General features: G+C 40.0%; 1 long non-coding RNA gene across 1 annotated transcript in view; it reads right to left on the bottom strand.

Annotated features, from left to right (window-relative positions):
* LOC125486511 overlaps window positions 1-11,053 on the bottom strand; it is a 54,693-nt gene extending 43,640 nt beyond the window's left edge. Inside the window, exons 1-2 of the long non-coding RNA XR_007265175.1 lie at window positions 10,957-11,053; window positions 10,665-10,881 (exon numbers count right to left, since the gene is read on the bottom strand). This is a non-coding gene — a long non-coding RNA (uncharacterized LOC125486511). The remainder of the gene's footprint in view (window positions 1-10,664; window positions 10,882-10,956) is intronic.
* Window positions 11,054-11,963: the final 910 nt, after the last annotated feature.

Below are 11,963 nucleotides of genomic sequence, written 5' to 3'. Positions count from 1 at the left end.
CACTGCAGAGAAACTCTCTAACTCTTCTTTAAATAGTGCCTTGGGATCATTTGCATCCACCTGGGAAGCATGAATATAGGGGATTGAGAATGAAAGCAATACCTCAAGGTTTATTTCATGTCAAGTGATGCATTTTGATTGCTGTCACAGACTGCACACTGAAGCACTTACAGCCAAGGTAAAGGACACATGAGGTTAGCAAGCCATCCAGCTCACTAAGCACATTTATACTTCCTCCAAACATCTCCTCTTTCATAAAATAAATAAAAACGATTGCATGCAGTATCATTTGCAGTTAAATATTACCCAAGTTATCCAGTGTACACGACTGCCAAGAAAGTTATCTTTCAGTAACAGAACTGTGTGTAACTCAAGTCCATTCCAATTTTGCCGGTCTTTGCATATGCAGGGCATACATATTCTTTAAAGTGTGCAATACTCCTAATGGAATGTATACATGTTGTCTTTAGCTGTTCTTCTGGTATCTGTTCCTTCTCTGGTGAGTGTTATTCCCATGATGAGTTCTGTTATCACTGTAAATATTCTGAGATCACTTTCCATTCTTGAGGAACAGTGGACAATTGGAATTGATGGTCTTTCCGTTCTCTGTGCAGATGGAGAGATCACATCTTCAGAGATGAACATTTGCACTTTGACTGGTTTTCCAATGCTCAGCTCAGGCAATGACTTAGTGGTTTTTTAAAGTGAAAATTCAGGTCTTCTGTCATTTCACCTTGATTTTGTCACCATGGCTGTTACTCCTCTAGCTTTAGCAGTTTCCCTGCCATTTGAAGAAAATTTTGGGTATAGAGTGACACTAGTCTTTGGACTAGGTGACTTTCTGATGCTTTAACAGGTGCATTTCTCCACTCAAGGATTTCCTTGCACAGGTCTGTGCTAGATTTGGTCAATTTCTTTATGATGCCTTTGGCAACTCTCATTGACACCTCAGCCTTTCCATTTAATTGAGTGTAGTGTGGAGAAGATGTATGGTGTTGAATTCCCCAATCCTTTACGAAGCACCTGAATTCTTCATTTATGAATTGAAGGCCATTGTCATTGATCACAATGTCTGGAATGCTGTAACAACTGAAGTACTCTTTCAGACAATCTACAATCCCACAGTTGGTCATTGACATCAGCTTGTCTAACTCCCGGTAGTTGTATAGTATTTAACAAAGACAAGATAATTAGTTCCTGTGAAAGCAAAGTGGTATACTCCAAGCTTTAACCATGGTCTGTCTGGGATGCCAAATGTCAGAAGTAGCTCTCACTAAGCTTGTTATTCATTTGAAGTATTGCACTGGCTGATGTGCTTCTGATTGATTGTTTTGGTTTATTGTCACGTGTACCTAAGTACAGTGAAAAGCTTTGTTTGCGAGCAGTACCGCCAGATCACAGTAAGCAAGAACAAACAGGTCATAGGGTGAAAAAAAAACTTGGACAAAGTGAGGCATATAGATTACACCGCACAGGGCATGCGCTGGACAAGATGAACATTAACAAGATCAACATTATTTGAAGTTAGAGAGTCCATTCGTCAGCCTAATAACAGCAGGGAAGAAGCTGTTTTTGAACCTGCTGGTGAGTGTGTTCAAACTTCTGCATCTTCTGCTTGATGGAAGAGGTCATAGAAGAGCATTACCAGGATGGGAGGGGTCTTTGATGATGTTGGCAGCCTTTCCACAGCAACGAGATGCATAAATGGAGTCCGTGGATGGGAGGTTGGCTTCTGTGATGGTCTGGGCTGTGCACACAACCTTCTGTAGTTTCTTGCAATCCTAGGCAGAGCAGTTGCCGTACCAGGCTGTTATGTACCTGGACAGTCTGCTTTCAACGGTGCATTGGTAAGAGTTGATGAGGGTCATAATCTCCTAGCCTGTGTACAGCCAGTAGAGTAGTTCTCTTGCCTTCCTCTTACTAGACTCAATTCCTTGGTGATTTGCATGAATGTGCTTCAGCAACGCTCATCTCAACATTCTTGGAGATAATACTCTCTCTCCTAGGTACAAGATGCAATCATGGATTATCATTTCATGTCTAATATTCTCTTATACCAACAGACTGTGGCATTGATACTTTCAGGGAAGTTTCAGTGAGTTGAGTAGTTTGCTTGGTTTCAACGAGGTACTTGGGTCTTTCAAATTCAATGTCTCTGTTAGTTTGATGACTTCAAGAGTATGTCAAGCTGTTGCTTTTCATTGAACCTAGAAAATTCACACTCTGTCTTTGCTTTCTCAACTTTCTTCATAAGGAGTGCTGCTCTCCACAGCATGTTGCTGATGTATATTTCTTTTCTTTGCTTGTATGTCACGTCCAAACATTCTTTGCAGCCGTTTTAGAACAGATAGAAACCATTTGACGAAGTGGCTTGTGGTCGGAGCCTATTATATGTTTGTTTCTCTAAAACAGATGCTGTTTACAATGCTCACACTTAAAGACAACAGCCAAACACTCCTTCCTAAGAGTAATTTTGTGTTAACACCCTACAATTGAAACTGCTTGTCCTTACATATTAAAGTTTCTCAAAGGCCTATCTTGCCAGCATCACACTGAATGAGGCGCAATCATTCATATTGTGGTACCTCAGGTTTTGCATTGTCATTACTAGTTTTGGTTTCAGCGTAAATTGTTTCTTGCTCCGTGACACAATACCACTCCACATCCTTAGCAGTGAACTGGCCTGGAAGTTCACATTCTGATAATAAACTCGGCAAGAATTTTGCAGAACAGTTCACAAAATCAACAAATTGTTGCATGTTTTTATATCTGCTGGCAGCTGTCTTTCTGCTAAACCTCTCACCTTGTCAGGATCTGGGCAAAATCCTTTCACTGTCAGTACATGACTTGACTTAGATTTAAAGATATCTTTCGAGATTTAAAAAGCAGATGGAAAGTGATCTGCAAAAGAAGGAATGGTGAAGTAAGGAAAATCCTATTCACTCAGCAAGTGGTTAAGGTATGGAATGCTCTGCCTGGAAGTGTGTGGAGGCAGGCTCAACTGAAGCATTTAAAAGTTTATTTGAATAAAAATAATGTGCAGAGATATGGGGAAAATGTAGGAGATTGGCACTAGGTAATGATGCTCGTTTAATGAGCTAGTGCAGGCACGATAGGCTGAATGGCCTCATTCTGCACCATAACATATCTATGTTTCTGTGACTTAAAGCATTTTCAGTTGCATTGTTTTTTTGTTGAGCTTCCGAATCATCTGGTGAGCTCTCTTTTGCAGCCACACCAGATTCTAAATGTGATCTTCACATCCATATACGAATGCAATAACTTCCACTCCAGGAAGTTCACTGATTTTCTGGCACTCTCTGTGTTGATATTCTTCTAGAGCGGTGTAAATACCAAACAGCATTCACAACCAACTGTACTTTCAACTTGCAATGGTATCCAGAATATAGTCAGATAACTGCTACTTTCATGCAACTTTACCTACCAAATCCATCCAGATCAAGCACAGTAAAGACTTTGTTTTGGCAAGCTGTGGCAAAATTTCTTCTATATTTGGCATGGAATAGTGTAATTTCTTCAAAGCATTTTTGAGTTCCTTTGGATCTATGCATAGTCCCAGTACTACAGGTTTTTACCACTGCTACCATACTGCTACTCTAGCCCACTGAATTCTGTTTTTTTTATTTATTCGTGGGATGTGGGTGCCACCGGCTAGGCTAGCGTTTATTGCCCAGAAGGCAGTTTACAGTTAACCACATTGCCATGGGTCTTGAGTCACATGTAGGCCAGATCAGGTAAAGACGGCAGATTTCCTTCCCTAAAACACATTAGTGAATCTGATGGGCTTTTCCTAACAATCAGTAATGGTTTCATGGTCGTTATTAGACCCTTATTTCATTACTCCACTTTTTTACAATTCTTCTATCTTGTCTTATAAGCCGAATATGAGGACTGCTGGAACTCTCCTCAAATACTGAGCTGGTCTCACATTCTCACCTACTTCAAGATGAAATTCCCCAGGAAGGCATCCAAAACCTGTGAAAACATCTTTGTAATCTCTGAGGATCTGTTCAGCAGCCAATAATTTAATAGCCATGAGACGCTGCAGATTTTTTTAGGGTTTAGGGTTACTACTCCTAGAGTCAGATTTGCTTCACTTGGGATGATTGGATTTTGCTTAAAGTATATTATCTGGAACTCCCGATTTTCAGTCTTCCCATTGCTTTCGGCTCTTTTGAGAGCAAATTCCTGAACCACTTTGCACAGTCCTGGAAATGATACGACACAGCACTGGTATCCATTCGATATTTCACGTCTGCAGTCATCACTCGAAAAGTCACAAACCATTTATCACTTTTAGACCTGATGACTCAGACCTCTAGTATTGTAGAAGAACATTTGATAGAGTCATTGCCGGACATCTCTTCAGCTGCCATCTTTCTTAGTTTGTTTTGCTTCTTTCTTGCTAAGGAAATTATTTAGTTTCCTACAGTTAGAGGAGTACTTTCCACATGCTGGGCATGGTTCATTAGCTTTTATGTAATGTCCTCCTAAATATTTACAGCATGATCCCTGGCTTTGATCTTCCTTATTCTGTCAATCTCTCTCTATTTTCCTACCATATATTGTTGTTGTGCACCCTCAAATGTCTCCCAGAACAATGTGAAGACCATCTGCTCTGCCATTAATAAGTATTAACAGAGTTTCTGCACATGTCAATAACTTTCTGGAGAGATGTTTCTCTTCTCTCAGCAGATCTTCTCTCACTCCAGGATCACTTATGCCTAAGCTAATGTTATCTCTGATTAAATCATCTTTCAGTTGATAAACTCACAGCATTCAGCTAGAAATATCAGTGTGGTCAAAAATTGATCAATGGTCTCTATCTTCTCAAAGTTCTGATGTTAAACACATACTATTCATAAGTAACAATAGTTGTGGTTCGAAGTGTATTTTCAAGTCTTCAAAATATCTGAAAACTGATTTTGCTGATCCTCAGTGAGATCAATGTAGATCTTGTAGCTCTCTTTCTCCACTGCTGACAGTGAGGTGGTAACTTCTACTGGCACATTTTTAAAATTAATTCTGTCTCTATTTCATAATTTTATTACTGAAGTTGGGAAGCAAGTCCCAATTCTGTCTCCTATCTCCTTTCGTTTCTACAGCTGCAAGGAGTGGAAAATGTACAGCTATTTTGACTCAGCCAGAAATTCAAAGTTGCAGACTTCTTTAAAATTTCCTCTTTGCTGCTTCATTCCGTAGCTGGCTCTCTGAAACATTCTGACAGCATGTTTCAAGTGACATGTTGTTTAATGATGGCCACAGTCTGCACATAAAAGCACTTACAGCAGAGCCGTATAAATAAGGCAAGCCAGCCAGTACAGTACATTACATTTCTTCAAGCACATTTAAGCAACTATGTTGAGTAAATGATTAGGGCATTCACTAAGAGAATTGCTGCATGGATTCAACAGTGACTAGCACCTATATAACACTTGATGGAGGCAAAATAGCCATGGAGTGGTTGTAAAGAAGATTGTGGCCAAAGAAAATCTAAAAGAGGAGAGAAAAGCAACAAATAAAGTAGTTCAACCAGGGATTTCAAGAGCGTCAGCCCAAGGAGATTTCAGGAGCATTGGGCAAAGAGATAAGAAGCACTTTTGATAAACTTAAGACCAGGAGAGGAGGAGAGGGTAAGAATGACCAGCATTCAGAGTTGAACAAGACTGTCATCTCTCATACTGATTGAACGATGCTATAGTGTGAGTGGGAGCCTGGAGACCAGCCACTCAGTCTGCTGCATGGAGGAGCCCTGGGAGCCAGCACGCCAGCAAAAACATACTGTCTGTGAAAAACATTATAAAAACATAAAACAGTCATCAGTGTATTCTGCAGTACAGGTAGATTGCTGCACTCCAAGAGGCTGATGTATAATGTGATCGATTACAATGTGTTAACATTGAAATGGGCTCATTACAACCCTTAAAGATAGTGCATTAACATCAGTAACCCCATCAGAAATAAGGCACAAACAATTACCATGACAAGTTCTTTTTATCTGACTATTGCTGCTATTATTTGCCAATTATTTGTGCTCAATGTACAAGTCATCAACAGAGCATTATTGTATGAGACCTGAGGGAGGTGGATTAAAATACTCAGATCACTGATATACCCTCGACTCATGATAGAATTGCTCCCAAGAGACCAGCCAAGGCAGCTGATAACACAGGTCATCATCAAGGTTTCAAGATGTTATAGGAGAGAAGATGGAATAAATCAAGAAGCAATGAATGGGTAATATGAATGTTGGGCTTTATAAGCCTGAAGGTTGTAGGTGGAGGGAAAAACAGACTGAGGCCAGGGTTTCCACAATTTTGAGGAATTAGAATGAGTTAAACTTGAAAAGTGTATGACAAATCTTGTTTTCAATGCGGAGGAGCAGAACACAAGGTGGAGGGAAGAAGGAATAGGAGAGAAAATGCAAAATACCATACTCTTATGTATAATGCAAAGAACAAGACAAGAAAGGTTATGATGGAGAATGAGGAAGGTCAGGCACTGAAGGATGTATCAACCATCTTCATGTTCCCGATGAAAAACAACTCAAAACACCATGGATCAGAGTTACATGACATTACCTCACGTGAAATTACATCAGTTATATATCATCATAACATGTGACGTTGTAGTATAAATGTCAGTCAAGATCCAAGTGTATCTAAGTGTTATGGAGATAGTGAAATCTGCTTGGTCATCAGATATGTGTGTAATATACAATAACATCTTCACAAGAGCAACTAGGATGGGCAATAAATGCTGGCAGGCAGCAACACCCACATCCCACAAAATGAATGAATTTATAAAAGCCCAGATCAAGTGTAAGTCTGTGATATTATAACAATGCAAATAGTTAATGTTGCTAATAAACTTCAATACATCTGTCTCAATAAGAATCTGATCACTGTGGCTTATGCTACATGAGCTAACAAATGGGGCAGCATTCAGACCACGTCATATTGGCAGTGATGTTGGCCCTTTCTAATCACAGGAGCTGGATTCACCGTTAGAACTGAAAGAGTTTACATCCTGCTAGTTTGCTGGAGATCCGTTAGTTACACAAGTCAGTTTGGTCTGGAACTGGCTTAGCTCTGATATCTCCCAATGAAGGAGGTTGGCACTCACTCAATCTCACTTTTGTGAAGTTCTGGAGATAGCATAAGAGAAGGGAAAAAGATAGAAGGAACACTGGTTTTAAAAAAAAGCAAGAAATTCTTAAAGTAAATCAGAATGCTCACTAGCTATATTCATTTGAACATATTCTTTAAAGTGAGACTTTTGAGATAATGTGTTTTCATCTAGGACAAGGTATTTATTTTACGTAACATCATTTATTTAGATAATCGTTTTCTTGACTGTCAAAGACAGCCTTCAGTTTGTGTCATCCTCAACTTTAAGACGCCTGGTTTGGTTTACAATACATAAAATAATTTAAAATACATGATGCTCAAAGATGTACCAAGGAAGTAATTTTATTGCTTGGTACAGTGCAGCTTGAAATGCTGCCAATATAAGCTCTCCACAGCATCTCAATACCCTGAACATGACAATCCTGAATGGCACCACAGCATAATTAGTTTCAGTGTCTATTGGCTTGGGAGAGAGGATACCTAAATAAAGCTCTATTCCTGATCACTATCCACCAATCATCACTATTTAGACACAAAGGAAGAAGGCACAGGAATGGATTACGCATCATGCCTAAAAACATTACAGCATGCAACAGATATGGGGAGAAAACTGCTGAAAGACATGATAAAATCTGATCACTGCCTGTTTAATATTGGGTACAGTGAGGGTGGCATGCAGGGTGGAGGGCATAAGGGACATTTAGAGCTCTAAAATATAATGCCACAAACTTGTTTGCATCTGGAATTGCTCATCCAGTGGTTCCCCCCGTGTTGTACATATAAGTGAAAGGGGATAGAGGAAGGATATTAAGCAAAGACTCAGGAAAAGCCAATCAGAGGAGTGAGTTAGTCCCATTCTGTATCACTCTTTGTAGCCCTCTAAATTCATCATTTTCAAATATATATCTAGCTCTCTTTGAAACCTCCTATAGAATCTGCCTCCATCACTCTCCCATTCCAAATCCTAACAACTCTGAGTAAAGAAGTTTCTCCTCATTTCACTTCTAGCTCTCTTGCTGACAATCATGAAACTGTGACCCCTAGTTACTGACATACTAGCAGTGGAAACAGAATATCCTTCTTTACCCTGGCAAAGTTGTTCATAATTTTGAACATTTCAAATAAGGTCACCTATTAATTTTTTCTGCCCCAAGGAAAATAAGCCCAATCTCTCTAATCTTTCCTTGTATCTAAAATCCCTCATATATCTCTAATCTTTCCTTGTATCTAAAATCCCTCGTTCCTGGTATTATTCTAATAAACCTCCTTTGAACTCTTTCCAGGGCTCTAACATCCTTCATTAGATAAGGTGCCCAGAATTGAACACAATACTCCAAATGTGGCCTGACCAAAGATGCGTAGAGGTGTGGCATCACTTCCTTGTTTTTATACTCTATGTCTCTATTTATAAACTCACAATATGAGCCTTCTGAACAACATTTTCAACTTGCCTGGTCACCTTCAAAGAGTTATGCACACGAACCCTAAGGTCCCTCTGCTCCTGTAGTCCCCTCAAAGTTGTACCACTGAACCTGTATTGTTTCTCCATCTTTCTTCTACCAAAGTACATGACCTCACATTTCTCTGCATTGAAGTCGACCAGCCAGGTGACTGCCCATTTGGCCAACTTGTCAATGCGCCTCTGAAGTCCCTCAGAGTCATGATCACAATTCATTATTCTCCACAGCTTAGACCATCTGCAAATTTAGAGATTTTGCCCACAAAATCCATCTCCAAATAGTTTATACAAATCAGAAAAAGGGCTTTAACACCAATCCATTGGGAGCACCACTTTTAACTTGTGTAACTTACTAGGCCATTTCAGAGGCATTAACAAGTCAACAATGTTGCTGTGGGTCTGGAATCATATGTAGGCCAGACGGAGTAAGAACAGTGGATTTCCTTCCCCAACCTTGGAACTTTTCAGGTCAATGTTCAAAATACGTATTTCTACGTTCTATTTTCAAAACTAGTATGAACCAGCCATTTGAAAGTAGAAGAATAAAAGTGAATACCATGTGAACAGATATCTCCCTTTCTTCATGGTTTAACAGTGTATCTTTGGACACTTGCTCTGATTTCCTTGCTCTATCAAACATTCCAATCAGCATGAGGTTAATTATTCTCTTCTCTGCACTGCGTGCATTAACAAAATGTCTCCCAATTTCGTTTTGGCAGAACCATGCACTGCAAAGAAAAACCAGTACAAACCAGTAAGATCTGGGAATGATGGTACTGCTCCAAACTGAAGTTCCATATTAAGGTATAAAAGACAAGCTCAGACCAATTCCATCATTTTCAAGCTTATTGGGGGGAAGTGATAGCCTAGTGGCATTATCGCTGGACTGTTAATCCAGAGACCCAGGTAATGTTCTGGGGACCCAGATTTGAATCCTGTCATGGTGTTTGTGCGCTGCGCGTATTTCCTTTCAATATACTTCTCATTTGTCTGCACAAAATTGCATCGACTTCTGGCCCCATTTCTACTTTGGCCAAATCACCCTGAGTTGCTTTCTTCAATTTTACTGCCACTCATTGCATGTTATTTGATATAAGTGTGCCAAATTTGCACTGAATTCGTTGCAAAAGCATCCTGTCTCAGGGCACTTACTGCTGTATATTAGGGAATTTGCTTAATAGATCAGAGTGTGAGGAAATCGTCTTGAGATATAAAAAATCAAATTAACAAATAAGAATCTGTCTGAACTTCATGAGATATTAAAGGGCAGAGAGAAAGTTAACCCAAAATCACTACATCAAGGTATTCAGGATGTGGGTGTATAGAACTTTAAATTAAAACTAATGAGATGAAAGCTCAGGACTGATGCGTGACGCGTGACATGGGAAGGAAATTCTTTGGTTACTCAAGAAATAAAATATTAGAGGGCATGGGGAGCAAGTGAGCAAGAGAGTGGGTTTTGACTATATCAGATAAAGTAAATGCTAGCCAAATGGCTTGCTTCACTGTTATAATGTTTGATGATTCGACAGAACAGTTACAGCAGGTCAGTGGAAGTTTGGCGACTGATAAGCAGCGAAGAGAAAATTAAAATCAGAACGCTGCACATTTCAGCCAACAGTAAAGAGGCCCCAAGTGAATTGATAAACATTTCACAATAATGGAAAAGATCATTCAGAGAACCCATCACTCCATGCCTACTCCAAACCAGCTCATTCTTGAGCATCCCTATTTTTGTTATCGAGTGACCGCCTTCTGGAATGCGTGGAGATTGAGTGAGAATCAGCTCCAGTGATTGAAAACTTTAACAGACTTCAGATCCCTGCTGTTTCTTCTTTATCTTTCCCTCAGTGACTCAGCAAGCAGAATGATTAGAACCATCCATTCCACTCTCTATCAATCGAATTATGTTAACATTTCAAACAACAGCCAACAGATTACTTTTGCCGCTCACTATCGGCAATTGGAGGGTGATTGCATGGGTGCAGGATCTCAGAGACATGCAGAAATTACCTAAACAGGCTGTGTAAACACTGTAGAAAATTCATACTCACAACCTTTTCCCATAGAATGGCAGAGGTGTGTATATTCGTGTCGGCAAGATGACGGCAGAGAAGCATGCTCCACCCGGAGCTCCTTTGCTCTGCTGGTTCTTTTGTTTCTTTTTATTTTCTCTCTCATTTTAGCAGTCCTGGAGCAGCGTTCGGGGTATTAGTCCCCAGAGCCGAGCGAGGGGAAGCATGTCCCAGAGCAGCACGAGGGGAACGAGCCCTGGACAAGCACAAGGAGAAAGGAGTCCTGGAGATCTGCGAGAGGAAATGTGAGTCTAGGAGCGGCGCAGCTTACCTTGGTACAGCTGAGTGTCTGGGAGAGCGGACCTGGAGGCTTGGAGTGGAGTGCGACTGTTGTTGGGCTGGGGCCTGGTAGGGGCAGTCAGACCATGTGCTCGCTGAGCTGCTGCAATGTAATATCGATCTGAAATTCTTTACCAGACTGTAACGTCAATCCTTTAACTATATATTATAACTATCTTAATTCTAACTTATTTTTTAGACACTGTAAGCAAAGCTACTCGTTTTCCTTTTATTCCTCTTTGTATCCAAGACTTGTACCTAACATGGTGTCATTAGAAGCAGCTGTTGTAAAAACTTTTCACTGTTCTCCTGTACTTCTGTACTGGAGTACATGTGATGATAAAGGTTATTCTATTGTATTCTGTATAAGTCATAATTTCACGCGAGCATCCAGCAGTGCAATGAATGATGACCTCTGCCTATCCCAATAGCCCAAGTCAGATCCATCACCCTCCCAGGCAGTTTAATAATGCTTTACAAAGCTGCTTTAAGACTGATCACAACTCAGAGTTAGAAGATGGAGCTGGTGACAAATTATTTGTATCTGTTTTGAAATGTTCTGAGGAATGTGGTATCAATTTAAGTCTTTATTTTCTGAAGAAAATTCTCTAGGTATTATTTGACAAGTTGTCAAGTTTGTTTCAGCCACCCACCAGATCTACAAACAATGAGTTTCCAGTCTTGTGAAAAGGTAGGAATGCAATGGGACATTTATGCTTGCTCCTGGGAGGAAAGGAGATAGTGAACAGAGAATGGCACAAGTAATTCACACATAAATCGTGGTGAGTAACTGGCCAATGTCAATGAATAAAGCCTCAGAGATTGACTGTGGAATAGAACACATAATTAATGAAGAAGAAAATGCTTACATTCACATCACAGCTCTGACAACTGTTTCAAAGTATTTTGTTTTAAAGTATAGTGACTATTGCCATGCATCCAAATGCTCGAGCAAACATTTTGTAAAAGCAATGCAATCAATAACCAGGAGCCAACCTG

The sequence above is a fragment of the Rhincodon typus genome, chromosome 29, assembly GCF_021869965.1.
Source record: "Rhincodon typus isolate 14 chromosome 29, sRhiTyp1.1, whole genome shotgun sequence".
Classification (NCBI taxonomy): Eukaryota; Metazoa; Chordata; class Chondrichthyes; order Orectolobiformes; family Rhincodontidae; genus Rhincodon; species Rhincodon typus.
This window is presented reverse-complemented; position numbering and strand designations above follow the sequence as displayed.